This window comes from Idiotropiscis lumnitzeri, chromosome 2 (assembly GCF_059441095.1).
Source record: "Idiotropiscis lumnitzeri isolate Australia: NSW breed Sydney's pygmy pipehorse chromosome 2, RoL_Ilum_1.0, whole genome shotgun sequence".
NCBI classification, from domain to species: Eukaryota; Metazoa; Chordata; class Actinopteri; order Syngnathiformes; family Syngnathidae; genus Idiotropiscis; species Idiotropiscis lumnitzeri.
This window is the reverse complement of record NC_142392.1, coordinates 939428-966217: the sequence shown is the minus strand read 5'-3', so window position 1 is coordinate 966217 and position 26790 is coordinate 939428. Positions and strand designations below refer to the sequence as shown.

Here is a 26790-nt window from a genome sequence, read left to right as displayed (position 1 = left end):
AAGTTCAATCTTTGCAGGTTCTTTATGTTCAAATGAGTCACACAAAAACATCATAGTGGGTAGAGGCAAACCAAGACATAAGTTTCGAGGAAACAGCTGGAGCACTAGATGTGATGCAGTACTGCTCTCCTGTGGATGACTGGAGTAACTGCACCCAGGGTTGACTTGGTCGTGATGCAAAAGACTGCCGTCCTTGGATTCGAAGTTCAGTGGATGATGTGGTGGAGAAAGGAGAAAACCAGCACCCGATTTTGCATTAAAAAAAAAAAAAAAAAAGACAAGGAACTCATGACTTTCATTTTTTTGGGCTGTAATGACACGGCCGGTTGTCCTATTGTATAAGAGATGGATTCCGTTACCGCGGTGACCCAGTTCGACCCTTGCTCTTTGCAACCTTTTTCAGCATACATAGACATGAGGAAAATAATAGGAGTCGAATCAGGTCAGCGGCAGCTGAAATTATTGGCTTAGACCACTGGACCACACCAGACTAGCAAACTGATGGAGTCTGTACACACAAATAGAAAACGGAAACACATTAGAAAGACAACCGAAAAAATTCGAAAAATTTCATCTATGTTGGTTGACTGGTCTAAAAGTTGGCGTCCGGTTCAGGTGATTCCGGTTCGAGTCTCGCTCGCTGCGCCACAGTTGCACATAAATGCACATAAGCAGAAAACGGGAATCGAACCGGAGATATCCACACCAAACGGACAGTCGAAAACCATTTGACTAATTTTGGCTTAACAAATTACGGTGTATGGTTTGCATTTATAGTGTTAAGTATAGAATTCAGTCGTCGTAAATGGAAATGGACAAATTATACTGAATAAACACACCGGAAGTGTCGTGGCAGTATAGCCGAACGGTTAATGTCGAGGATTGCGGGACAAGCGACTCTTAGCGGCGTCGAATCGATCCCCGCCTGCTTCTCTTAGTCTTTCTCTCGTTTTTCTGTTTAAAGTTTAGCCTTTTATTTTCTTGTTCTCTTGTATAAATAAAGTTTTTTGAAAAAAAGAAACACGTGACCACGTCGTTAGCGAAAATCTATTTAAGCTGCGACAAATTGAACCAGCGTCCTCTTTCTCCATCGAACTGACAGCTTCACGTCGACGTCTCGACAAGATGACCAAAAGGTTTGGCAAAGTGAGTGTTTAAAGTTTGGTTTTTTTTTTAGACCTATTGTAATTTTGACCATTAATTGAAGTTTTTAGCGTGCAATAACCTTTGTATCTCGCAGCTCAAATGTCGAATTATTCCAAACACGGGATATAATGACACAAACGCTTGAGATTAAAAGCGGTAAGTAAACGCTGTGAACATTTTAAACTAACGCACTTTTATTTTTTGCATTGCAGTAAAACAGCCGCGTTTGGCAGCAGGTAAGTTGCCAGCGTTTGTATGTTCACAATTCAAATGAAAATTGTTTTAATTTCTGTCCACAGGCTTGCATCCTGCAGCGAATGGCCAAATTTACTCCAAAATGGCGTCTTTTTTTTTTTTTTTTTTAACACCTCCAATTCAATATCGCTCACCTAATGCCATGTTCCTAACTATGCCATTTGTCTTTCAGCCCTTTTCGTGCTCCAGGTCATTGCTGAAATGTCCTGCTCAGCTCCGCTCTCTTCACTGGTGAGATAAAAACACTGAAATGCATACAAATATGATGTGTTTTAATTTGTTCCAGAACATGGTGAAGATAAGCTACAACATGGAAGGTTTGATCACTCAACAAAACAAAATGACCGACATGAACATTTTTTTTAACCAATTTCTCCTTTGTAGTTCCCAAAGCTGCACTGAGATGCGCTTCCCAAAGGAACATTTGCCATTCGGTGCCAATACTCACATGTTGGTTTTCTTCCTGCTTGTGTCCACCAGGTGGCGCCAAAGCACATCTTGGCCCTGGACAACCTGAACCAGCAAACTACTCTGACTTGAAGTCAATTAAATATTTTTTGCTTGATGTTGCAGGTGCTGGAGGAAACATGGCGCCATGGTCAACATTCTGTGAGATGTTAACTTTTTTTAATTTTATTTTGACCGTGCCGGAACTTCGAGTGAAGGCGCCATCACGGACTGCATGCTGGCCACCAAAATTTTGCAACTGCAGGAGCAATTTCTGCAAGTGCAACGTCGTCATTGCACCTGAAATCTTTCATGGTGACTTGTGAATAAACTTTATTAAATTATTAGCAGGACTTGTCTCGTGCTTACCTCTCGTTTAGGTTTGTCCACTGTGGAGTCCTCAGAAGCAGTTTGACATGATGGCGGAGTTTGCAGGACTGGCAACTGTTCGTCTTCAAGCAGAAAGTTCCAGCATGACAAAATGTCTGAAGTGGGATTTTGACAGGTTTGTGGTCATGCGTTTCATCTCAAACACGAAGGTATTTAAATGTTGGGACTCACAATGTCTTTCTTTTGTTTTCCAGAAGTCACGACACAATGGTGCAAGCTGTTCTCGCTCTGCTACTTTTTTTTAGCCCTCCCATGTGCAAGTTGACTTTTAATCTGAAAGTAAAATAAATGGTCAGTTTAACAAAACTTGGTTGTGCAGACTTATTTTTTGACTGTGGGCTCTTTGCTTACTCTGTGTCGGTGTCGTCAGCTGGAGGACCACATCAAGAAGGTTCTGAAGCCAACTTGGGAGCAGCCTGCCAAGAAGTGGAAGAGACAAGTTTGAGACGGTTGCACCACTCGTGTGTACGTGCGTGCTCTGACTGCACTTCAAAATGTTTTTCCTCTTTCAGAGTTGGCTTCCTGTGAATGCAGCCGTGCAAACTCTTCGATCCTTTTCATCCCTGGTAGGATCAATTTTGTTAACTGTTGATTGCACAAGCTATGTTCTCTAACTCGCATGTTCCAGGTAGTGACTGGCATCCTTGACTTTGGACTCTCTCTCATTTTGTAGAGCCCTCCACGCTTCGGTCCTGCTGGCTGACGACTTCACCAGGCAGCGCCAAGGAGACAACAGTCTGACTCCAACTTGTAAGGGTTTTTTTTTTTTTTTCCTCCATAGTTTTTAACTTTTGTTGTGTTCTTTGGAGTTTTTTTTGCCTTTCACCATATACTTTGCAAATAAAAAAATCTTACTTGTCATGCATTCTTGTAACTTCTTTAGTAAATAAAATAAAACAAACTCCTCATTCTCAAAAAAAGTGGAGTGAAAGATAGTGGGTGGGGCATTATGCAAATGAGGAGCAGCCAGCCATCTGATTGGTTGCTTTGGTTAAAAAGTGGGTGTGGCTATGCAAATTAAGAAGCAGCAAGCGAGCTGATTGGTTGGGGGTGCATGGAGGTGGAGTTAAGCAAAGAAATTAGCATACAATGCTGAGATTAGCATAAAGGGGCGTGGATATGCAAATTATCCCACAAAAACCGAATTTTGGGCCCGAAAGTGGGCGTGGTTATGCAAATTAATTTGCATACCGGCAAGCCGATTGGTCGGTTTGGCAGAGTGGGCGGAGTTAGGCAAATTATTTTGCATGACGGATTCCGATTGGTCTTTTCAAGAGGTGGGCGGAGTTATGGTAAAAATATCTGCATGACAAATCAAGATTTGCAAAGTGGGTGCGGCTACTAACTTGCTTTTTCCGGGCCGTGATTGGACGGCAACCGGGCTGTCCAGGTCGTGCTGGAAGACTTTTGGCCTCTCGTCCGAGCAGGCTTCTTGTGTTTATGCTCAAACGCCAGCAAAGACAGCTCGCCATCTGCTGTTTGAGCATGAAACAAACAAGCCTGCTCGGAGCCGAGGCCAAACGTTTTCCAGCACAACCTGAACAGTCCAGTTGGCATCCAGAACAAGGCCATTTTCAACTCAGCGAGGGTGTAATGAGCAATAAAACACGGAGACTCAAATTACAGTTCAAACAATATATTTTAAAGAGAAGCCTTTTTTTTTTTTCAAATATATCATTTTACACCAAATGTCATACATCAAGCAGAGGTTAAAGCGAACTGACATGACTGACTCGAGCACACATTGTGGCGATTTCTGCTGCTGCTTTCATGTACAGCCTGTCACCCAGTGTTTAACTTTTGCCACACATCAATATTGCTGAAATGGTGTCAAACTGTTAAAAAAAAAAAAGCAGTTTTTGTACAATAAATTGCTCAGCTGTAATTGGAGTCTGAGTGTTTTGCTTGTGAACTGCACCCTGACTGAGTTTTTTTTTTTTAATTTAAAAATTAAAAACTGTAATTATTTATATACATTTTTTTAAAGCGTTGTTCTCCACAATTTGTTTTTGTCATGTTCTCATTTGTTGAATGGATGGCAACAGGACTGTTTGGGTTATGCTCGCATCAGAGACCAAACAAAATCTCAAATAGTCCAGTTGCACCCATTCAAAAAATGACAACATGTCAAAAAACAAATTGCGCATAACAACACTTTTAAAAAATATATATAAATACAGTTTTTAATTTTTACATTCTTTTTTTTTTTTTTTAAACTCAGTCTGGGTGCAATTACAGTTAAACAATATACTAAACAAACATGCTATTTTTTAAACAATTTGACACCATTTTAGCAATGAGGTTTGACTTAAGTTTCAAACAAACACTGGCTGACAGGCTCTACATGGAAGCAGCAGCAGACGACGCCACAGTGTGTGCTTGAGGAAGTGTGAGTGATGTCACATCAGCACAACAGGCCAAAGCTTCAAGTACTGCACAACACTAAAACACAATAAGAACATCATTCAACGCTTCCGAACATGTGCTTAAGATTAAAAAAAAAAAAAAAAAAAAGATTATTTTTTCTTTAGCATGCAAAATATTTTTTTTTATTTCAAAAATATTTTCAAAAAACAAGCCTGTGTTATTTTGGCAACGTGATAATAAAAAAATATTTTTAAACCATTTAGAAAAAAAACAAATGTTCAAAAGCATTGAATGACGTGCTTGTGTGTGTGCAGTAGATGAAGCAGAAGTCAAGGGGCACTGACAAATGACTAAGTGGCATCACACTCACCTCCTCAAGGGGTAGTTCAATGCCAAATCACTCAGTGGGTTTAAAACCAAGCCGATTTTGATTTTAATGAAACTTGCTGTACTTGTTGATAGTGATTGCACAACACTAAATCTCAAATTTGAGGTCAATCAGAGCAGAGATTTTGGAGTTACAGCCACCCGAATATTAATTAGCTCAGCTGTTAAAAAAATATGCACTGATCTGCTAAATGATTGCAGATTTGGATTCCTTGTTAAGTTCACGTTCCAAAAATATGTGTTTTGTGAAGATTGACAAAGTAGTTACTGAAAGAAAAGGCCTTAAAGTAAGGTGACCACGCCCCTTTTCGCCAAAGTCATTAATATGCGTGAGTTTGTAGTACCTAAAAACTGCTCTAATTGATCTCAAATTTCAGATTTAATGTTATGCCATCACTACCAAGCACATAAAGTTTCATTAAAATGAAAATCGGCAAAATTAATTTTTTGGAGTGATTTGGCATGCCATCCCCTTAAGCACAGAGCATGGAGTCCCTTGCCTTGAAACAGAACACTCACCTGTCAAAAAAAAAAGTTGCCGTTTTTGGAGTGCAGACGAGTCTAGATGTCCAGAACTCTGAATCTGTTGGTTGTTTGGCTTCCGAAATATCCTCCAGCGATGAAAGATAGACAAAAACATAAACATTGAGTGAGCTCATTTGCATATGCCCTCATTTGCATAGGCGTCAATTTGCATAAAGAAAAAAACGTGACTTGCCAGCCAATCGCTGCGAAGTAGTAAAATACTCTTCAACGTTTTTGCCGCTAATAAGTAAATGTAACATTCGTTTTGATGACGGGCTGTCCATTTTTTAATCGAAAGCGGAAATGCACTTGTTAAGGTCGGTGTGATGTTTAAATGCATTTAAAACATACAATACATATATTTATATTTTAAGATATCGCAAAGAAGATAAAGATAAAGATGTCCTTTATTGGTCCCACAATGGGGAAATTTGAGGCGTTACAGCAGCAAAGATATAAATCACACAGAGTCGGCGGCGTAATGTAGCCGTTAATGTATAAAGAACGAAATTTTACATTAAAATGGCAGAGTTGCAAATGCACCTAATTTTTTTATTAAAACAAAACAAGCCACCAGAGTGGCGCGCTAAATAGTATATTATGTTTGTTTTTTAAAGAAAAGTCTATTTTTAGAGGAGCAAGCAGTGAAAATGTGGAAAAGATGAGCATGCGTTACCTTTGCAAAATACGTCGCCACTTTCGTACAGCCGACGTGGAGACAATATTCCTGCATCGCGGACGTCTTTGCACATGTAAACTATAAAAAAAAGAGACTATTTTGAGCTAACGTAGCTTAACAAAACTTCGCGCGTTTGTTCGAATTCCACACAACAACATTAGCAAACAAACCACCCAGACAAACAATTGCTCATTTCCTTTTCCGGTGGATTTAACTTCCGGGTCGCAGCGACACTGAAAAATAAAAAATAAAAAAAAACATTGACGAAGCGATTAACAAACTAAACGGACAGAGTGTCAAACGGCACATACAGAGTTTTAAAAAAAGAAAATATTCGTCCCCCACCGAAAGAAAAAAAAAAAAATTTTTTCTAGGCTGTTCCGCGCATGCGCAAAAATTGGAACGTTGAAAGTCAAAAAGTAATTAGAAAATGTTGTATTTCAGGCGTGTATCAAACTGGTATCCATTGTCTTCATTTAAAAATCAAAAATAAATAATTAGCTGTCGTATTGTGATGTTTTGAAATTCTCTTTGTATGTTTTTGAAGAAAAAACACCACGTGTGACGTCACAACCGGAAACCTTTTAAAGACGCGACTAATTGAGCTCATGGCGTGCTAACATCTTTTTTGCGTGCTAACATCTTACTAGCTAAAATGTTTGCAATTAAAAAAAAACAATACATTAATTTAATGTGTGCGGCGATAAATAAATGCACACGATATACAAAACTGTTTCGTCTAGTTCAATTGTAACAGTCTGTTGTACGATGTAAGAAATAATATTCTGAGGAGAAACTTTTGGTTTTAGGTATGTGCAGGAGGAGGTGATGAACACGACCAAATATTTCGTCATTGGGGAAAAAAAGGACTTTTTAACGTCACAAAAAGGGATTGCATTGGAATATTGCCCTCCCGTGGCACATTGAAGTAACTACAACTGTGGTCAAACTGTTTTGTTTTTTTTATTTGAGGTGAAAGTTCGTTGTATGATAAAAAAAAAAAAATAATATTGGTCTTTGTGGAAACTTTCGCTTTTAGGTATATTCAGGAGGAGGTGATGAACACGACCAAAGATTTCGTCATCGGAAAAAAAAACTTGATTTATAACGTCTCAAACGCGGATTGCATTGGAATATCGCCCTCAGGTGGTAAATTGAGGTAACTACAACTACGTCTCAACGGGCCAAACGGTTTCGTCGCGTTCAGTTAAAACAGTTTGTTGTACGATGTAAAAAATAATCGTCGTAGGAGAAACTTTTGGTTTTATGTATATACAGGAGGAGGTGATGAACACGACCAAATATTTCGTCACTGGAAAAGAAATTTGACTCACAACGTCTAATAAACACGGATTGCATTGGAATATCGTCCTCACGTGGCAAATGGAAGTAACTACAACACGGTAACTTCCGGCCAAACTGTTTTTTTTATTTGAGGTATAAAAGTTCGCTGTATGATGTAAAAAAAATCTTTGGAGCACTCTTGGTATTAGGTACGTGCAAGAGGGGGTGATGAACACGACCAAAGATTTCGTTACTGTAAAAAAAACTTGACTATTGCATGGTCAAATCACGTCATAGATGAAATATAGTGAAGATGCGAACGTTTGGAGGAGAAATGAGCAAAACACAACATATGCTGCCGTACTGGAGTGAATCGCTGTAACTACATTCAGGTGGCGGGTAACTGATAACTATTGCGTGGTCAAACATGTCATGAAAAAAGAGTGTTGTGGCTATTGTCGAATGCAATAAACGGAAGACGCTCCCAAGTCGGTCCTAAAGTCTTATTGTTGGCGAGACCGTAGGAAGCCACTGAACTCGGACGATGAAATGGTATTGTTTTGCAGTGGTTTCTTTTTTTTTTTAATCCCGTGTGTTGTTAATGTTTGTTTGACAGTCTGGAAAATAAAGTATTTTTAGCCATGACCTTTATATAACCCGGAAGTGAAAAGCCCGATGCAATGAAAACAAGGAAGTGTTTGGATTGAACGGCGCCTTTACGCAAACTGTTTTGTTTCTTCAAACCCGTGGCTAATTTAGTTACATTGCTTATACGCTCAGAAGCGAGTTTTTGATTGTTTGCATGAGCAGATGGTCCCACAATGAGATGATTTCTTAATGTCGGCTGCTGTAGCGTCCACATTGTAGTGTATTGTATTGTTTGTCAACGACAGTGCTGCGCATGGGACAGGTTCATCCGGTCTGCAGCTGATCTTGTGTTTCTCCAAATAAAGCTGTCATAACCAAGTTCAATCTTTGCAGGTTCTTTATGTTCAAATGAGTCACACAAAAACATCATAGTGGGTAGAGGCAAACCAAGACATAAGTTTCGAGGAAACAGCTGGAGCACTAGATGTGATGCAGTACTGCTCTCCTGTGGATGACTGGAGTAACTGCACCCAGGGTTGACTTGGTCGTGATGCAAAAGACTGCCGTCCTTGGATTCGAAGTTCAGTGGATGATGTGGTGGAGAAAGGAGAAAACCAGCACCCGATTTTGCATTAAAAAAAAAAAAAAAAAAAAAAAGACAAGGAACTCATGACTTTCATTTTTTTGGGCTGGAATGACACGGCCGGTTGTCCTATTGTATAAGAGATGGATTCCGTTACCGCGGTGACCCAGTTCGACCCTTGCTCTTTGCAACCTTTTTCAGCATACATAGACATGAGGAAAATAATAGGAGTCGAATCAGGTCAGCGGCAGCTGAAATTATTGGCTTAGACCACTGGACCACACCAGACTAGCAAACTGATGGAGTCTGTACACACACATAGAAAACGGAAACACATTAGAAAGAAATACAACCGAAAAAATTCGAAAAATTTCATCTATGTTGGTTGACTGGTCTAAAAGTTGGCGTCCGGTTCAGGTGATTCCGGTTCGAGTCTCGCTCGCTGCGCCACAGTTGCACATAAATGCACATAAGCAGAAAACGGGAATCGAACCGGAGATATCCACACCAAACGGACAGTCGAAAACCATTTGACTAATTTTGGCTTAACAAATTACGGTGTATGGTTTGCATTTATAGTGTTAAGTATAGAATTCAGTCGTCGTAAATGGAAATGGACAAATTATACTGAATAAACACACCGGAAGTGTCGTGGCAGTATAGCCGAACGGTTAATGTCGAGGATTGCGGGACAAGCGACTCTTAGCGGCGTCGAATCGATCCCCGCCTGCTTCCCTTAGTCTTTCTCTCGTTTTTCTGTTTAAAGTTTAGCCTTTTATTTTCTTGTTCTCTTGTATGAATAAAGTTTTTTGAAAAAAAAGAAACACGTGACCACGTCGTTAGCGAAAATCTATTTAAGCTGCGACAAATTGAACCAGCGTCCTCTTTCTCCATCGAACTGACAGCTTCACGTCGACGTCTCGACAAGATGACCAAAAGGTTTGGCAAAGTGAGTGTTTAAAGTTTGGTTTTTTTTTTAGACCTATTGTAATTTTGACCATTAATTGAAGTTTTTAGCGTGCAATAACCTTTGTATCTCGCAGCTCAAATGTCGAATTATTCCAAACACGGGATATAATGACACAAACGCTTGAGATTAAAAGCGGTAAGTAAACGCTGTGAACATTTTAAACTAACGCACTTTTATTTTTTGCATTGCAGTAAAACAGCCGCGTTTGGCAGCAGGTAGGTTGCCAGCGTTTGTATGTTCACAATTCAAATGAAAATTAATTGTTTTAATTTCTGTCCACAGGCTTGCATCCTGCAGCGAATGGCCAAATTTACTCCAAAATGGCGTCTTTTTTTTTTTTTTTTTTAACACCTCCAATTCAATATCGCTCACCTAATGCCATGTTCCTAACTATGCCATTTGTCTTTCAGCCCTTTTCGTGCTCCAGGTCATTGCTGAAATGTCCTGCTCAGCTCCGCTCTCTTCACTGGTGAGATAAAAACACTGAAATGCATACAAATATGATGTGTTTTAATTTGTTCCAGAACATGGTGAAGATAAGCTACAACATGGAAGGTTTGATCACTCAACAAAACAAAATGACCGACATGAACATTTTTTTTAACCAATTTCTCCTTTGTAGTTCCCAAAGCTGCACTGAGATGCGCTTCCCAAAGGAACATTTGCCATTCGGTGCCAATACTCACATGTTGGTTTTCTTCCTGCTTGTGTCCACCAGGTGGCGCCAAAGCACATCTTGGCCCTGGACAACCTGAACCAGCAAACTACTCTGACTTGAAGTCAATTAAATATTTTTTGCTTGATGTTGCAGGTGCTGGAGGAAACATGGCGCCATGGTCAACATTCTGTGAGATGTTAACTTTTTTTTATTTTATTTTGACCGTGCCGGAACTTCGAGTGAAGGCGCCATCACGGACTGCATGCTGGCCACCAAAATTTTGCAACTGCAGGAGCAATTTCTGCAAGTGCAACGTCGTCATTGCACCTGAAATCTTTCATGGTGACTTGTGAATAAACTTTATTAAATTATTAGCAGGACTTGTCTCGTGCTTACCTCTCGTTTAGGTTTGTCCACTGTGGAGTCCTCAGAAGCAGTTTGACATGATGGCGGAGTTTGCAGGACTGGCAACTGTTCGTCTTCAAGCAGAAAGTTCCAGCATGACAAAATGTCTGAAGTGGGATTTTGACAGGTTTGTGGTCATGCGTTTCATCTCAAACACGAAGGTATTTAAATGTTGGGACTCACAATGTCTTTCTTTTGTTTTCCAGAAGTCACGACACAATGGTGCAAGCTGTTCTCGCTCTGCTACTTTTTTTTAGCCCTCCCATGTGCAAGTTGACTTTTAATCTGAAAGTAAAATAAATGGTCAGTTTAACAAAACTTGGTTGTGCAGACTTATTTTTTGACTGTGGGCTCTTTGCTTACTCTGTGTCGGTGTCGTCAGCTGGAGGACCACATCAAGAAGGTTCTGAAGCCAACTTGGGAGCAGCCTGCCAAGAAGTGGAAGAGACAAGTTTGAGACGGTTGCACCACTCGTGTGTACGTGCGTGCTCTGACTGCACTTCAAAATGTTTTTCCTCTTTCAGAGTTGGCTTCCTGTGAATGCAGCCGTGCAAACTCTTCGATCCTTTTCATCCCTGGTAGGATCAATTTTGTTAACTGTTGATTGCACAAGCTATGTTCTCTAACTCGCATGTTCCAGGTAGTGACTGGCATCCTTGACTTTGGACTCTCTCTCATTTTGTAGAGCCCTCCACGCTTCGGTCCTGCTGGCTGACGACTTCACCAGGCAGCGCCAAGGAGACAACAGTCTGACTCCAACTTGTAAGGGTTTTTTTTTTTTTTTCCTCCATAGTTTTTAACTTTTGTTGTGTTCTTTGGAGTTTTTTTTGCCTTTCACCATATACTTTGCAAATAAAAAAATCTTACTTGTCATGCATTCTTGTAACTTCTTTAGTAAATAAAATAAAACAAACTCCTCATTCTCAAAAAAAGTGGAGTGAAAGATAGTGGGTGGGGCATTATGCAAATGAGGAGCAGCCAGCCATCTGATTGGTTGCTTTGGTTAAAAAGTGGGTGTGGCTATGCAAATTAAGAAGCAGCAAGCGAGCTGATTGGTTGGGGGTGCATGGAGGTGGAGTTAAGCAAAGAAATTAGCATACAATGCTGAGATTAGCATAAAGGGGCGTGGATATGCAAATTATCCCACAAAAACCGAATTTTGGGCCCGAAAGTGGGCGTGGTTATGCAAATTAATTTGCATACCGGCAAGCCGATTGGTCGGTTTGGCAGAGTGGGCGGAGTTAGGCAAATTATTTTGCATGACGGATTCCGATTGGTCTTTTCAAGAGGTGGGCGGAGTTATGGTAAAAATATCTGCATGACAAATCAAGATTTGCAAAGTGGGTGCGGCTACTAACTTGCTTTTTCCGGGCCGTGATTGGACGGCAACCGGGCTGTCCAGGTCGTGCTGGAAGACTTTTGGCCTCTCGTCCGAGCAGGCTTCTTGTGTTTATGCTCAAACGCCAGCAAAGACAGCTCGCCATCTGCTGTTTGAGCATGAAACAAACAAGCCTGCTCGGAGCCGAGGCCAAACGTTTTCCAGCACAACCTGAACAGTCCAGTTGGCATCCAGAACAAGGCCATTTTCAACTCAGCGAGGGTGTAATGAGCAATAAAACACGGAGACTCAAATTACAGTTCAAACAATATATTTTAAAGAGAAGCCTTTTTTTTTTTTCAAATATATCATTTTACACCAAATGTCATACATCAAGCAGAGGTTAAAGCGAACTGACATGACTGACTCGAGCACACATTGTGGCGATTTCTGCTGCTGCTTTCATGTACAGCCTGTCACCCAGTGTTTAACTTTTGCCACACATCAATATTGCTGAAATGGTGTCAAACTGTTAAAAAAAAAAAAGCAGTTTTTGTACAATAAATTGCTCAGCTGTAATTGGAGTCTGAGTGTTTTGCTTGTGAACTGCACCCTGACTGAGTTTTTTTTTTTTAATTTAAAAATTAAAAACTGTAATTATTTATATACATTTTTTTAAAGCGTTGTTCTCCACAATTTGTTTTTGTCATGTTCTCATTTGTTGAATGGATGGCAACAGGACTGTTTGGGTTATGCTCGCATCAGAGACCAAACAAAATCTCAAATAGTCCAGTTGCACCCATTCAAAAAATGACAACATGTCAAAAAACAAATTGCGCATAACAACACTTTTAAAAAATATATATAAATACAGTTTTTAATTTTTACATTCTTTTTTTTTTTTTTTAAACTCAGTCTGGGTGCAATTACAGTTAAACAATATACTAAACAAACATGCTATTTTTTAAACAATTTGACACCATTTTAGCAATGAGGTTTGACTTAAGTTTCAAACAAACACTGGCTGACAGGCTCTACATGGAAGCAGCAGCAGACGACGCCACAGTGTGTGCTTGAGGAAGTGTGAGTGATGTCACATCAGCACAACAGGCCAAAGCTTCAAGTACTGCACAACACTAAAACACAATAAGAACATCATTCAACGCTTCCGAACATGTGCTTAAGATTAAAAAAAAAAAAAAAAAAAAGATTATTTTTTCTTTAGCATGCAAAATATTTTTTTTTATTTCAAAAATATTTTCAAAAAACAAGCCTGTGTTATTTTGGCAACGTGATAATAAAAAAATATTTTTAAACCATTTAGAAAAAAAACAAATGTTCAAAAGCATTGAATGACGTGCTTGTGTGTGTGCAGTAGATGAAGCAGAAGTCAAGGGGCACTGACAAATGACTAAGTGGCATCACACTCACCTCCTCAAGGGGTAGTTCAATGCCAAATCACTCAGTGGGTTTAAAACCAAGCCGATTTTGATTTTAATGAAACTTGCTGTACTTGTTGATAGTGATTGCACAACACTAAATCTCAAATTTGAGGTCAATCAGAGCAGAGATTTTGGAGTTACAGCCACCCGAATATTAATTAGCTCAGCTGTTAAAAAAATATGCACTGATCTGCTAAATGATTGCAGATTTGGATTCCTTGTTAAGTTCACGTTCCAAAAATATGTGTTTTGTGAAGATTGACAAAGTAGTTACTGAAAGAAAAGGCCTTAAAGTAAGGTGACCACGCCCCTTTTCGCCAAAGTCATTAATATGCGTGAGTTTGTAGTACCTAAAAACTGCTCTAATTGATCTCAAATTTCAGATTTAATGTTATGCCATCACTACCAAGCACATAAAGTTTCATTAAAATGAAAATCGGCAAAATTAATTTTTTGGAGTGATTTGGCATGCCATCCCCTTAAGCACAGAGCATGGAGTCCCTTGCCTTGAAACAGAACACTCACCTGTCAAAAAAAAAAGTTGCCGTTTTTGGAGTGCAGACGAGTCTAGATGTCCAGAACTCTGAATCTGTTGGTTGTTTGGCTTCCGAAATATCCTCCAGCGATGAAAGATAGACAAAAACATAAACATTGAGTGAGCTCATTTGCATATGCCCTCATTTGCATAGGCGTCAATTTGCATAAAGAAAAAAACGTGACTTGCCAGCCAATCGCTGCGAAGTAGTAAAATACTCTTCAACGTTTTTGCCGCTAATAAGTAAATGTAACATTCGTTTTGATGACGGGCTGTCCATTTTTTAATCGAAAGCGGAAATGCACTTGTTAAGGTCGGTGTGATGTTTAAATGCATTTAAAACATACAATACATATATTTATATTTTAAGATATCGCAAAGAAGATAAAGATAAAGATGTCCTTTATTGGTCCCACAATGGGGAAATTTGAGGCGTTACAGCAGCAAAGATATAAATCACACAGAGTCGGCGGCGTAATGTAGCCGTTAATGTATAAAGAACGAAATTTTACATTAAAATGGCAGAGTTGCAAATGCACCTAATTTTTTTATTAAAACAAAACAAGCCACCAGAGTGGCGCGCTAAATAGTATATTATGTTTGTTTTTTAAAGAAAAGTCTATTTTTAGAGGAGCAAGCAGTGAAAATGTGGAAAAGATGAGCATGCGTTACCTTTGCAAAATACGTCGCCACTTTCGTACAGCCGACGTGGAGACAATATTCCTGCATCGCGGACGTCTTTGCACATGTAAACTATAAAAAAAAAGAGACTATTTTGAGCTAACGTAGCTTAACAAAACTTCGCGCGTTTGTTCGAATTCCACACAACAACATTAGCAAACAAACCACCCAGACAAACAATTGCTCATTTCCTTTTCCGGTGGATTTAACTTCCGGGTCGCAGCGACACTGAAAAATAAAAAATAAAAAAAAACATTGACGAAGCGATTAACAAACTAAACGGACAGAGTGTCAAACGGCACATACAGAGTTTTAAAAAAAGAAAATATTCGTCCCCCACCGAAAGAAAAAAAAAAAAATTTTTCTAGGCTGTTCCGCGCATGCGCAAAAATTGGAACGTTGAAAGTCAAAAAGTAATTAGAAAATGTTGTATTTCAGGCGTGTATCAAACTGGTATCCATTGTCTTCATTTAAAAATCAAAAATAAATAATTAGCTGTCGTATTGTGATGTTTTGAAATTCTCTTTGTATGTTTTTGAAGAAAAAACACCACGTGTGACGTCACAACCGGAAACCTTTTAAAGACGCGACTAATTGAGCTCATGGCGTGCTAACATCTTTTTTGCGTGCTAACATCTTACTAGCTAAAATGTTTGCAATTAAAAAAAAACAATACATTAATTTAATGTGTGCGGCGATAAATAAATGCACACGATATACAAAACTGTTTCGTCTAGTTCAATTGTAACAGTCTGTTGTACGATGTAAGAAATAATATTCTGAGGAGAAACTTTTGGTTTTAGGTATGTGCAGGAGGAGGTGATGAACACGACCAAATATTTCGTCATTGGGGAAAAAAAGGACTTTTTAACGTCACAAAAAGGGATTGCATTGGAATATTGCCCTCCCGTGGCACATTGAAGTAACTACAACTGTGGTCAAACTGTTTTGTTTTTTTTATTTGAGGTGAAAGTTCGTTGTATGATAAAAAAAAAAAAATAATATTGGTCTTTGTGGAAACTTTCGCTTTTAGGTATATTCAGGAGGAGGTGATGAACACGACCAAAGATTTCGTCATCGGAAAAAAAAACTTGATTTATAACGTCTCAAACGCGGATTGCATTGGAATATCGCCCTCAGGTGGTAAATTGAGGTAACTACAACTACGTCTCAACGGGCCAAACGGTTTCGTCGCGTTCAGTTAAAACAGTTTGTTGTACGATGTAAAAAATAATCGTCGTAGGAGAAACTTTTGGTTTTATGTATATACAGGAGGAGGTGATGAACACGACCAAATATTTCGTCACTGGAAAAGAAATTTGACTCACAACGTCTAATAAACACGGATTGCATTGGAATATCGTCCTCACGTGGCAAATGGAAGTAACTACAACACGGTAACTTCCGGCCAAACTGTTTTTTTTATTTGAGGTATAAAAGTTCGCTGTATGATGTAAAAAAAATCTTTGGAGCACTCTTGGTATTAGGTACGTGCAAGAGGGGGTGATGAACACGACCAAAGATTTCGTTACTGTAAAAAAACTTGACTATTGCATGGTCAAATCACGTCATAGATGAAATATAGTGAAGATGCGAACGTTTGGAGGAGAAATGAGCAAAACACAACATATGCTGCCGTACTGGAGTGAATCGCTGTAACTACATTCAGGTGGCGGGTAACTGATAACTATTGCGTGGTCAAACATGTCATGAAAAAAGAGTGTTGTGGCTATTGTCGAATGCAATAAACGGAAGACGCTCCCAAGTCGGTCCTAAAGTCTTATTGTTGGCGAGACCGTAGGAAGCCACTGAACTCGGACGATGAAATGGTATTGTTTTGCAGTGGTTTCTTTTTTTTTTTAATCCCGTGTGTTGTTAATGTTTGTTTGACAGTCTGGAAAATAAAGTATTTTTAGCCATGACCTTTATATAACCCGGAAGTGAAAAGCCCGATGCAATGAAAACAAGGAAGTGTTTGGATTGAACGGCGCCTTTACGCAAACTGTTTTGTTTCTTCAAACCCGTGGCTAATTTAGTTACATTGCTTATACGCTCAGAAGCGAGTTTTTGATTGTTTGCATGAGCAGATGGTCCCACAATGAGATGATTTCTTAATGTCGGCTGCTGTAGCGTCCACATTGTAGTGTATTGTATTGTTTGTCAACGACAGTGCTGCGCATGGGACAGGTTCATCCGGTCTGCAGCTGATCTTGTGTTTCTCCAAATAAAGCTGTCATAACCAAGTTCAATCTTTGCAGGTTCTTTATGTTCAAATGAGTCACACAAAAACATCATAGTGGGTAGAGGCAAACCAAGACATAAGTTTCGAGGAAACAGCTGGAGCACTAGATGTGATGCAGTACTGCTCTCCTGTGGATGACTGGAGTAACTGCACCCAGGGTTGACTTGGTCGTGATGCAAAAGACTGCCGTCCTTGGATTCGAAGTTCAGTGGATGATGTGGTGGAGAAAGGAGAAAACCAGCACCCGATTTTGCATTAAAAAAAAAAAAAAAAAAAAAAAGACAAGGAACTCATGACTTTCATTTTTTTGGGCTGTAATGACACGGCCGGTTGTCCTATTGTATAAGAGATGGATTCCGTTACCGCGGTGACCCAGTTCGACCCTTGCTCTTTGCAACCTTTTTCAGCATACATAGACATGAGGAAAATAATAGGAGTCGAATCAGGTCAGCGGCAGCTGAAATTATTGGCTTAGACCACTGGACCACACCAGACTAGCAAACTGATGGAGTCTGTACACACACATAGAAAACGGAAACACATTAGAAAGAAATACAACCGAAAAAATTCGAAAAATTTCATCTATGTTGGTTGACTGGTCTAAAAGTTGGCGTCCGGTTCAGGTGATTCCGGTTCGAGTCTCGCTCGCTGCGCCACAGTTGCACATAAATGCACATAAGCAGAAAACGGGAATCGAACCGGAGATATCCACACCAAACGGACAGTCGAAAACCATTTGACTAATTTTGGCTTAACAAATTACGGTGTATGGTTTGCATTTATAGTGTTAAGTATAGAATTCAGTCGTCGTAAATGGAAATGGACAAATTATACTGAATAAACACACCGGAAGTGTCGTGGCAGTATAGCCGAACGGTTAATGTCGAGGATTGCGGGACAAGCGACTCTTAGCGGCGTCGAATCGATCCCCGCCTGCTTCCCTTAGTCTTTCTCTCGTTTTTCTGTTTAAAGTTTAGCCTTTTATTTTCTTGTTCTCTTGTATGAATAAAGTTTTTTGAAAAAAAAGAAACACGTGACCACGTCGTTAGCGAAAATCTATTTAAGCTGCGACAAATTGAACCAGCGTCCTCTTTCTCCATCGAACTGACAGCTTCACGTCGACGTCTCGACAAGATGACCAAAAGGTTTGGCAAAGTGAGTGTTTAAAGTTTGGTTTTTTTTTTAGACCTATTGTAATTTTGACCATTAATTGAAGTTTTTAGCGTGCAATAACCTTTGTATCTCGCAGCTCAAATGTCGAATTATTCCAAACACGGGATATAATGACACAAACGCTTGAGATTAAAAGCGGTAAGTAAACGCTGTGAACATTTTAAACTAACGCACTTTTATTTTTTGCATTGCAGTAAAACAGCCGCGTTTGGCAGCAGGTAGGTTGCCAGCGTTTGTATGTTCACAATTCAAATGAAAATTAATTGTTTTAATTTCTGTCCACAGGCTTGCATCCTGCAGCGAATGGCCAAATTTACTCCAAAATGGCGTCTTTTTTTTTTTTTTTTTTAACACCTCCAATTCAATATCGCTCACCTAATGCCATGTTCCTAACTATGCCATTTGTCTTTCAGCCCTTTTCGTGCTCCAGGTCATTGCTGAAATGTCCTGCTCAGCTCCGCTCTCTTCACTGGTGAGATAAAAACACTGAAATGCATACAAATATGATGTGTTTTAATTTGTTCCAGAACATGGTGAAGATAAGCTACAACATGGAAGGTTTGATCACTCAACAAAACAAAATGACCGACATGAACATTTTTTTTAACCAATTTCTCCTTTGTAGTTCCCAAAGCTGCACTGAGATGCGCTTCCCAAAGGAACATTTGCCATTCGGTGCCAATACTCACATGTTGGTTTTCTTCCTGCTTGTGTCCACCAGGTGGCGCCAAAGCACATCTTGGCCCTGGACAACCTGAACCAGCAAACTACTCTGACTTGAAGTCAATTAAATATTTTTTGCTTGATGTTGCAGGTGCTGGAGGAAACATGGCGCCATGGTCAACATTCTGTGAGATGTTAACTTTTTTTTATTTTATTTTGACCGTGCCGGAACTTCGAGTGAAGGCGCCATCACGGACTGCATGCTGGCCACCAAAATTTTGCAACTGCAGGAGCAATTTCTGCAAGTGCAACGTCGTCATTGCACCTGAAATCTTTCATGGTGACTTGTGAATAAACTTTATTAAATTATTAGCAGGACTTGTCTCGTGCTTACCTCTCGTTTAGGTTTGTCCACTGTGGAGTCCTCAGAAGCAGTTTGACATGATGGCGGAGTTTGCAGGACTGGCAACTGTTCGTCTTCAAGCAGAAAGTTCCAGCATGACAAAATGTCTGAAGTGGGATTTTGACAGGTTTGTGGTCATGCGTTTCATCTCAAACACGAAGGTATTTAAATGTTGGGACTCACAATGTCTTTCTTTTGTTTTCCAGAAGTCACGACACAATGGTGCAAGCTGTTCTCGCTCTGCTACTTTTTTTTAGCCCTCCCATGTGCAAGTTGACTTTTAATCTGAAAGTAAAATAAATGGTCAGTTTAACAAAACTTGGTTGTGCAGACTTATTTTTTGACTGTGGGCTCTTTGCTTACTCTGTGTCGGTGTCGTCAGCTGGAGGACCACATCAAGAAGGTTCTGAAGCCAACTTGGGAGCAGCCTGCCAAGAAGTGGAAGAGACAAGTTTGAGACGGTTGCACCACTCGTGTGTACGTGCGTGCTCTGACTGCACTTCAAAATGTTTTTCCTCTTTCAGAGTTGGCTTCCTGTGAATGCAGCCGTGCAAACTCTTCGATCCTTTTCATCCCTGGTAGGATCAATTTTGTTAACTGTTGATTGCACAAGCTATGTTCTCTAACTCGCATGTTCCAGGTAGTGACTGGCATCCTTGACTTTGGACTCTCTCTCATTTTGTAGAGCCCTCCACGCTTCGGTCCTGCTGGCTGACGACTTCACCAGGCAGCGCCAAGGAGACAACAGTCTGACTCCAACTTGTAAGGGTTTTTTTTTTTTTTTCCTCCATAGTTTTTAACTTTTGTTGTGTTCTTTGGAGTTTTTTTTGCCTTTCACCATATACTTTGCAAATAAAAAAATCTTACTTGTCATGCATTCTTGTAACTTCTTTAGTAAATAAAATAAAACAAACTCCTCATTCTCAAAAAAAGTGGAGTGAAAGATAGTGGGTGGGGCATTATGCAAATGAGGAGCAGCCAGCCATCTGATTGGTTGCTTTGGTTAAAAAGTGGGTGTGGCTATGCAAATTAAGAAGCAGCAAGCGAGCTGATTGGTTGGGGGTGCATGGAGGTGGAGTTAAGCAAAGAAATTAGCATACAATGCTGAGATTAGCATAAAGGGGCGTGGATATGCAAATTATCCCACAAAAACCGAATTTTGGGCCCGAAAGTGGGCGTGGTTATGCAAATTAATTTGCATACCGGCAAGCCGATTGGTCGGTTTGGCAGAGTGGGCGGAGTTAGGCAAATTATTTTGCATGACGGATTCCGATTGGTCTTTTCAAGAGGTGGGCGGAGTTATGGTAAAAATATCTGCATGACAAATCAAGATTTGCAAAGTGGGTGCGGCTACTAACTTGCTTTTTCCGGGCCGTGATTGGACGGCAACCGGGCTGTCCAGGTCGTGCTGGAAGACTTTTGGCCTCTCGTCCGAGCAGGCTTCTTGTGTTTATGCTCAAACGCCAGCAAAGACAGCTCGCCATCTGCTGTTTGAGCATGAAACAAACAAGCCTGCTCGGAGCCGAGGCCAAACGTTTTCCAGCACAACCTGAACAGTCCAGTTGGCATCCAGAACAAGGCCATTTTCAACTCAGCGAGGGTGTAATGAGCAATAAAACACGGAGACTCAAATTACAGTTCAAACAATATATTTTAAAGAGAAGCCATTTTTTTTTTTTCAAATATATCATTTTACACCAAATGTCATACATCAAGCAGAGGTTAAAGCGAACTGACATGACTGACTCGAGCACACATTGTGGCGATTTCTGCTGCTGCTTTCATGTACAGCCTGTCACCCAGTGTTTAACTTTTGCCACACATCAATATTGCTGAAATGGTGTCAAACTGTTAAAAAAAAAAAAGCAGTTTTTGTACAATAAATTGCTCAGCTGTAATTGGAGTCTGAGTGTTTTGCTTGTGAACTGCACCCTGACTGAGTTTTTTTTTTTTAATTTAAAAATTAAAAACTGTAATTATTTATATACATTTTTTTAAAGCGTTGTTCTCCACAATTTGTTTTTGTCATGTTCTCATTTGTTGAATGGATGGCAACAGGACTGTTTGGGTTATGCTCGCATCAGAGACCAAACAAAATCTCAAATAGTCCAGTTGCACCCATTCAAAAAATGACAACATGTCAAAAAACAAATTGCGCATAACAACACTTTTAAAAAATATATATAAATACAGTTTTTAATTTTTACATTCTTTTTTTTTTTTTTTAAACTCAGTCTGGGTGCAATTACAGTTAAACAATATACTAAACAAACATGCTATTTTTTAAACAATTTGACACCATTTTAGCAATGAGGTTTGACTTAAGTTTCAAACAAACACTGGCTGACAGGCTCTACATGGAAGCAGCAGCAGACGACGCCACAGTGTGTGCTTGAGGAAGTGTGAGTGATGTCACATCAGCACAACAGGCCAAAGCTTCAAGTACTGCACAACACTAAAACACAATAAGAACATCATTCAACGCTTCCGAACATGTGCTTAAGATTAAAAAAAAAAAAAAAAAAAGATTATTTTTTCTTTAGCATGCAAAATATTTTTTTTTATTTCAAAAATATTTTCAAAAAACAAGCCTGTGTTATTTTGGCAACGTGATAATAAAAAAATATTTTTAAACCATTTAGAAAAAAAACAAATGTTCAAAAGCATTGAATGACGTGCTTGTGTGTGTGCAGTAGATGAAGCAGAAGTCAAGGGGCACTGACAAATGACTAAGTGGCATCACACTCACCTCCTCAAGGGGTAGTTCAATGCCAAATCACTCAGTGGGTTTAAAACCAAGCCGATTTTGATTTTAATGAAACTTGCTGTACTTGTTGATAGTGATTGCACAACACTAAATCTCAAATTTGAGGTCAATCAGAGCAGAGATTTTGGAGTTACAGCCACCCGAATATTAATTAGCTCAGCTGTTAAAAAAATATGCACTGATCTGCTAAATGATTGCAGATTTGGATTCCTTGTTAAGTTCACGTTCCAAAAATATGTGTTTTGTGAAGATTGACAAAGTAGTTACTGAAAGAAAAGGCCTTAAAGTAAGGTGACCACGCCCCTTTTCGCCAAAGTCATTAATATGCGTGAGTTTGTAGTACCTAAAAACTGCTCTAATTGATCTCAAATTTCAGATTTAATGTTATGCCATCACTACCAAGCACATAAAGTTTCATTAAAATGAAAATCGGCAAAATTAATTTTTTGGAGTGATTTGGCATGCCATCCCCTTAAGCACAGAGCATGGAGTCCCTTGCCTTGAAACAGAACACTCACCTGTCAAAAAAAAAAGTTGCCGTTTTTGGAGTGCAGACGAGTCTAGATGTCCAGAACTCTGAATCTGTTGGTTGTTTGGCTTCCGAAATATCCTCCAGCGATGAAAGATAGACAAAAACATAAACATTGAGTGAGCTCATTTGCATATGCCCTCATTTGCATAGGCGTCAATTTGCATAAAGAAAAAAACGTGACTTGCCAGCCAATCGCTGCGAAGTAGTAAAATACTCTTCAACGTTTTTGCCGCTAATAAGTAAATGTAACATTCGTTTTGATGACGGGCTGTCCATTTTTTAATCGAAAGCGGAAATGCACTTGTTAAGGTCGGTGTGATGTTTAAATGCATTTAAAACATACAATACATATATTTATATTTTAAGATATCGCAAAGAAGATAAAGATAAAGATGTCCTTTATTGGTCCCACAATGGGGAAATTTGAGGCGTTACAGCAGCAAAGATATAAATCACACAGAGTCGGCGGCGTAATGTAGCCGTTAATGTATAAAGAACGAAATTTTACATTAAAATGGCAGAGTTGCAAATGCACCTAATTTTTTTATTAAAACAAAACAAGCCACCAGAGTGGCGCGCTAAATAGTATATTATGTTTGTTTTTTAAAGAAAAGTCTATTTTTAGAGGAGCAAGCAGTGAAAATGTGGAAAAGATGAGCATGCGTTACCTTTGCAAAATACGTCGCCACTTTCGTACAGCCGACGTGGAGACAATATTCCTGCATCGCGGACGTCTTTGCACATGTAAACTATAAAAAAAAAGAGACTATTTTGAGCTAACGTAGCTTAACAAAACTTCGCGCGTTTGTTCGAATTCCACACAACAACATTAGCAAACAAACCACCCAGACAAACAATTGCTCATTTCCTTTTCCGGTGGATTTAACTTCCGGGTCGCAGCGACACTGAAAAATAAAAAATAAAAAAAAACATTGACGAAGCGATTAACAAACTAAACGGACAGAGTGTCAAACGGCACATACAGAGTTTTAAAAAAAGAAAATATTCGTCCCCCACCGAAAGAAAAAAAAAAAATTTTTTCTAGGCTGTTCCGCGCATGCGCAAAAATTGGAACGTTGAAAGTCAAAAAGTAATTAGAAAATGTTGTATTTCAGGCGTGTATCAAACTGGTATCCATTGTCTTCATTTAAAAATCAAAAATAAATAATTAGCTGTCGTATTGTGATGTTTTGAAATTCTCTTTGTATGTTTTTGAAGAAAAAACACCACGTGTGACGTCACAACCGGAAACCTTTTAAAGACGCGACTAATTGAGCTCATGGCGTGCTAACATCTTTTTTGCGTGCTAACATCTTACTAGCTAAAATGTTTGCAATTAAAAAAAAACAATACATTAATTTAATGTGTGCGGCGATAAATAAATGCACACGATATACAAAACTGTTTCGTCTAGTTCAATTGTAACAGTCTGTTGTACGATGTAAGAAATAATATTCTGAGGAGAAACTTTTGGTTTTAGGTATGTGCAGGAGGAGGTGATGAACACGACCAAATATTTCGTCATTGGGGAAAAAAAGGACTTTTTAACGTCACAAAAAGGGATTGCATTGGAATATTGCCCTCCCGTGGCACATTGAAGTAACTACAACTGTGGTCAAACTGTTTTGTTTTTTTTATTTGAGGTGAAAGTTCGTTGTATGATAAAAAAAAAAAAATAATATTGGTCTTTGTGGAAACTTTCGCTTTTAGGTATATTCAGGAGGAGGTGATGAACACGACCAAAGATTTCGTCATCGGAAAAAAAAACTTGATTTATAACGTCTCAAACGCGGATTGCATTGGAATATCGCCCTCAGGTGGTAAATTGAGGTAACTACAACTACGTCTCAACGGGCCAAACGGTTTCGTCGCGTTCAGTTAAAACAGTTTGTTGTACGATGTAAAAAATAATCGTCGTAGGAGAAACTTTTGGTTTTATGTATATACAGGAGGAGGTGATGAACACGACCAAATATTTCGTCACTGGAAAAGAAATTTGACTCACAACGTCTAATAAACACGGATTGCATTGGAATATCGTCCTCACGTGGCAAATGGAAGTAACTACAACACGGTAACTTCCGGCCAAACTGTTTTTTTTATTTGAGGTATAAAAGTTCGCTGTATGATGTAAAAAAAATCTTTGGAGCACTCTTGGTATTAGGTACGTGCAAGAGGGGGTGATGAACACGACCAAAGATTTCGTTACTGTAAAAAAAACTTGACTATTGCATGGTCAAATCACGTCATAGATGAAATATAGTGAAGATGCGAACGTTTGGAGGAGAAATGAGCAAAACACAACATATGCTGCCGTACTGGAGTGAATCGCTGTAACTACATTCAGGTGGCGGGTAACTGATAACTATTGCGTGGTCAAACATGTCATGAAAAAAGAGTGTTGTGGCTATTGTCGAATGCAATAAACGGAAGACGCTCCCAAGTCGGTCCTAAAGTCTTATTGTTGGCGAGACCGTAGGAAGCCACTGAACTCGGACGATGAAATGGTATTGTTTTGCAGTGGTTTCTTTTTTTTTTTAATCCCGTGTGTTGTTAATGTTTGTTTGACAGTCTGGAAAATAAAGTATTTTTAGCCATGACCTTTATATAACCCGGAAGTGAAAAGCCCGATGCAATGAAAACAAGGAAGTGTTTGGATTGAACGGCGCCTTTACGCAAACTGTTTTGTTTCTTCAAACCCGTGGCTAATTTAGTTACATTGCTTATACGCTCAGAAGCGAGTTTTTGATTGTTTGCATGAGCAGATGGTCCCACAATGAGATGATTTCTTAATGTCGGCTGCTGTAGCGTCCACATTGTAGTGTATTGTATTGTTTGTCAACGACAGTGCTGCGCATGGGACAGGTTCATCCGGTCTGCAGCTGATCTTGTGTTTCTCCAAATAAAGCTGTCATAACCAAGTTCAATCTTTGCAGGTTCTTTATGTTCAAATGAGTCACACAAAAACATCATAGTGGGTAGAGGCAAACCAAGACATAAGTTTCGAGGAAACAGCTGGAGCACTAGATGTGATGCAGTACTGCTCTCCTGTGGATGACTGGAGTAACTGCACCCAGGGTTGACTTGGTCGTGATGCAAAAGACTGCCGTCCTTGGATTCGAAGTTCAGTGGATGATGTGGTGGAGAAAGGAGAAAACCAGCACCCGATTTTGCATTAAAAAAAAAAAAAAAAAAAAAAAGACAAGGAACTCATGACTTTCATTTTTTTGGGCTGGAATGACACGGCCGGTTGTCCTATTGTATAAGAGATGGATTCCGTTACCGCGGTGACCCAGTTCGACCCTTGCTCTTTGCAACCTTTTTCAGCATACATAGACATGAGGAAAATAATAGGAGTCGAATCAGGTCAGCGGCAGCTGAAATTATTGGCTTAGACCACTGGACCACACCAGACTAGCAAACTGATGGAGTCTGTACACACACATAGAAAACGGAAACACATTAGAAAGAAATACAACCGAAAAAATTCGAAAAATTTCATCTATGTTGGTTGACTGGTCTAAAAGTTGGCGTCCGGTTCAGGTGATTCCGGTTCGAGTCTCGCTCGCTGCGCCACAGTTGCACATAAATGCACATAAGCAGAAAACGGGAATCGAACCGGAGATATCCACACCAAACGGACAGTCGAAAACCATTTGACTAATTTTGGCTTAACAAATTACGGTGTATGGTTTGCATTTATAGTGTTAAGTATAGAATTCAGTCGTCGTAAATGGAAATGGACAAATTATACTGAATAAACACACCGGAAGTGTCGTGGCAGTATAGCCGAACGGTTAATGTCGAGGATTGCGGGACAAGCGACTCTTAGCGGCGTCGAATCGATCCCCGCCTGCTTCCCTTAGTCTTTCTCTCGTTTTTCTGTTTAAAGTTTAGCCTTTTATTTTCTTGTTCTCTTGTATGAATAAAGTTTTTTGAAAAAAAAGAAACACGTGACCACGTCGTTAGCGAAAATCTATTTAAGCTGCGACAAATTGAACCAGCGTCCTCTTTCTCCATCGAACTGACAGCTTCACGTCGACGTCTCGACAAGATGACCAAAAGGTTTGGCAAAGTGAGTGTTTAAAGTTTGGTTTTTTTTTTAGACCTATTGTAATTTTGACCATTAATTGAAGTTTTTAGCGTGCAATAACCTTTGTATCTCGCAGCTCAAATGTCGAATTATTCCAAACACGGGATATAATGACACAAACGCTTGAGATTAAAAGCGGTAAGTAAACGCTGTGAACATTTTAAACTAACGCACTTTTATTTTTTGCATTGCAGTAAAACAGCCGCGTTTGGCAGCAGGTAGGTTGCCAGCGTTTGTATGTTCACAATTCAAATGAA

The 26790-nt window shown here is 39.4% G+C and overlaps 8 long non-coding RNA genes across 46 annotated transcripts in view; 4 read left to right on the top strand and 4 right to left on the bottom strand.

The window, feature by feature from the left end:
* Positions 1–3: 3 nt before the first annotated feature.
* Positions 4–6464, bottom strand: LOC148341092 (uncharacterized). 4 transcript variants are annotated; one of them, XR_015842286.1, is made up of 7 exons: positions 6194–6464; positions 5512–5603; positions 2590–2654; positions 2410–2511; positions 2218–2333; positions 1536–2122; positions 4–508 (listed from the first exon to the last, which is right to left on the bottom strand). It is a non-coding gene; the product is annotated as an uncharacterized LOC148341092 (long non-coding RNA). The 4 variants fall into 4 exon arrangements; XR_015842285.1 differs by having other exon boundaries at positions 1536–1646; positions 1850–2333; positions 6194–6463; XR_015842287.1 differs by having other exon boundaries at positions 1536–1977; positions 6194–6461.
* Positions 868–8730, top strand: LOC148341091 (uncharacterized). Of its 8 annotated transcripts, XR_015842293.1 has the most exons (9): positions 872–1146; positions 1359–1382; positions 1446–1632; positions 1975–2353; positions 2433–2529; positions 2609–2804; positions 2912–2988; positions 7236–7355; positions 7475–8452. It is a non-coding gene; the product is annotated as an uncharacterized LOC148341091 (long non-coding RNA). The 8 variants fall into 8 exon arrangements; XR_015842294.1 differs by having other exon boundaries at positions 868–1632; positions 1975–2163; positions 2229–2353; XR_015842295.1 differs by having other exon boundaries at positions 868–1632; positions 2609–2687; positions 2751–2804.
* Positions 8448–14916, bottom strand: LOC148341090 (uncharacterized). Of its 3 annotated transcripts, none has more exons than XR_015842280.1 (7): positions 14652–14916; positions 13970–14061; positions 11048–11112; positions 10868–10969; positions 10676–10791; positions 9994–10580; positions 8448–8957 (listed from the first exon to the last, which is right to left on the bottom strand). It is a non-coding gene; the product is annotated as an uncharacterized LOC148341090 (long non-coding RNA). The 3 variants fall into 3 exon arrangements; XR_015842279.1 differs by having other exon boundaries at positions 9994–10104; positions 10308–10791; positions 14652–14911; XR_015842278.1 differs by having other exon boundaries at positions 9994–10791; positions 14652–14912.
* On the top strand, positions 9286–17187 carry LOC148341089 (uncharacterized). 10 transcript variants are annotated; one of them, XR_015842245.1, is made up of 9 exons: positions 9286–9600; positions 9813–9836; positions 10032–10090; positions 10433–10811; positions 10891–10987; positions 11067–11262; positions 11370–11446; positions 15694–15813; positions 15933–16909. It is a non-coding gene; the product is annotated as an uncharacterized LOC148341089 (long non-coding RNA). The 10 variants fall into 10 exon arrangements; XR_015842237.1 differs by adding an exon at positions 16919–17187 and having other exon boundaries at positions 9295–9600; positions 9904–10811; positions 15933–16057; XR_015842240.1 differs by adding an exon at positions 15464–15582 and having other exon boundaries at positions 9295–9600; positions 9904–10811.
* On the bottom strand, positions 16905–23374 carry LOC148341088 (uncharacterized). 3 transcript variants are annotated; one of them, XR_015842283.1, is made up of 7 exons: positions 23109–23374; positions 22427–22518; positions 19505–19569; positions 19325–19426; positions 19133–19248; positions 18451–19037; positions 16905–17414 (listed from the first exon to the last, which is right to left on the bottom strand). It is a non-coding gene; the product is annotated as an uncharacterized LOC148341088 (long non-coding RNA). The 3 variants fall into 3 exon arrangements; XR_015842282.1 differs by having other exon boundaries at positions 18451–18561; positions 18765–19248; positions 23109–23369; XR_015842281.1 differs by having other exon boundaries at positions 18451–19248; positions 23109–23369.
* On the top strand, positions 17743–25645 carry LOC148341087 (uncharacterized). 9 transcript variants are annotated; one of them, XR_015842235.1, is made up of 9 exons: positions 17743–18057; positions 18270–18293; positions 18489–18547; positions 18890–19268; positions 19348–19444; positions 19524–19719; positions 19827–19903; positions 24151–24270; positions 24390–25367. It is a non-coding gene; the product is annotated as an uncharacterized LOC148341087 (long non-coding RNA). The 9 variants fall into 9 exon arrangements; XR_015842228.1 differs by adding an exon at positions 25377–25645 and having other exon boundaries at positions 17752–18057; positions 18361–19268; positions 24390–24514; XR_015842230.1 differs by adding an exon at positions 23921–24039 and having other exon boundaries at positions 17752–18057; positions 18361–19268.
* Positions 25363–26790, bottom strand: part of LOC148341086 (uncharacterized) — a 6464-nt gene continuing 5036 nt past the window's right edge. For all 3 annotated transcript variants that reach the window (XR_015842274.1, XR_015842272.1, XR_015842273.1), the window contains one exon: positions 25363–25872. This is a non-coding gene — a long non-coding RNA (uncharacterized LOC148341086). The remainder of the gene's footprint in view (positions 25873–26790) is intronic.
* LOC148341085 (uncharacterized) overlaps positions 26062–26790 on the top strand; it is an 8042-nt gene continuing 7313 nt past the window's right edge. For 2 of the 6 annotated variants that reach the window (XR_015842300.1, XR_015842297.1), the window contains exons 1-2: positions 26063–26515; positions 26728–26751. This is a non-coding gene — a long non-coding RNA (uncharacterized LOC148341085). Of the gene's footprint in view, positions 26516–26727; positions 26752–26790 lie in introns of all 6 variants that reach the window. The other 4 variants (XR_015842296.1, XR_015842298.1, XR_015842301.1 and 1 more) reach the window with 3 other exon arrangements.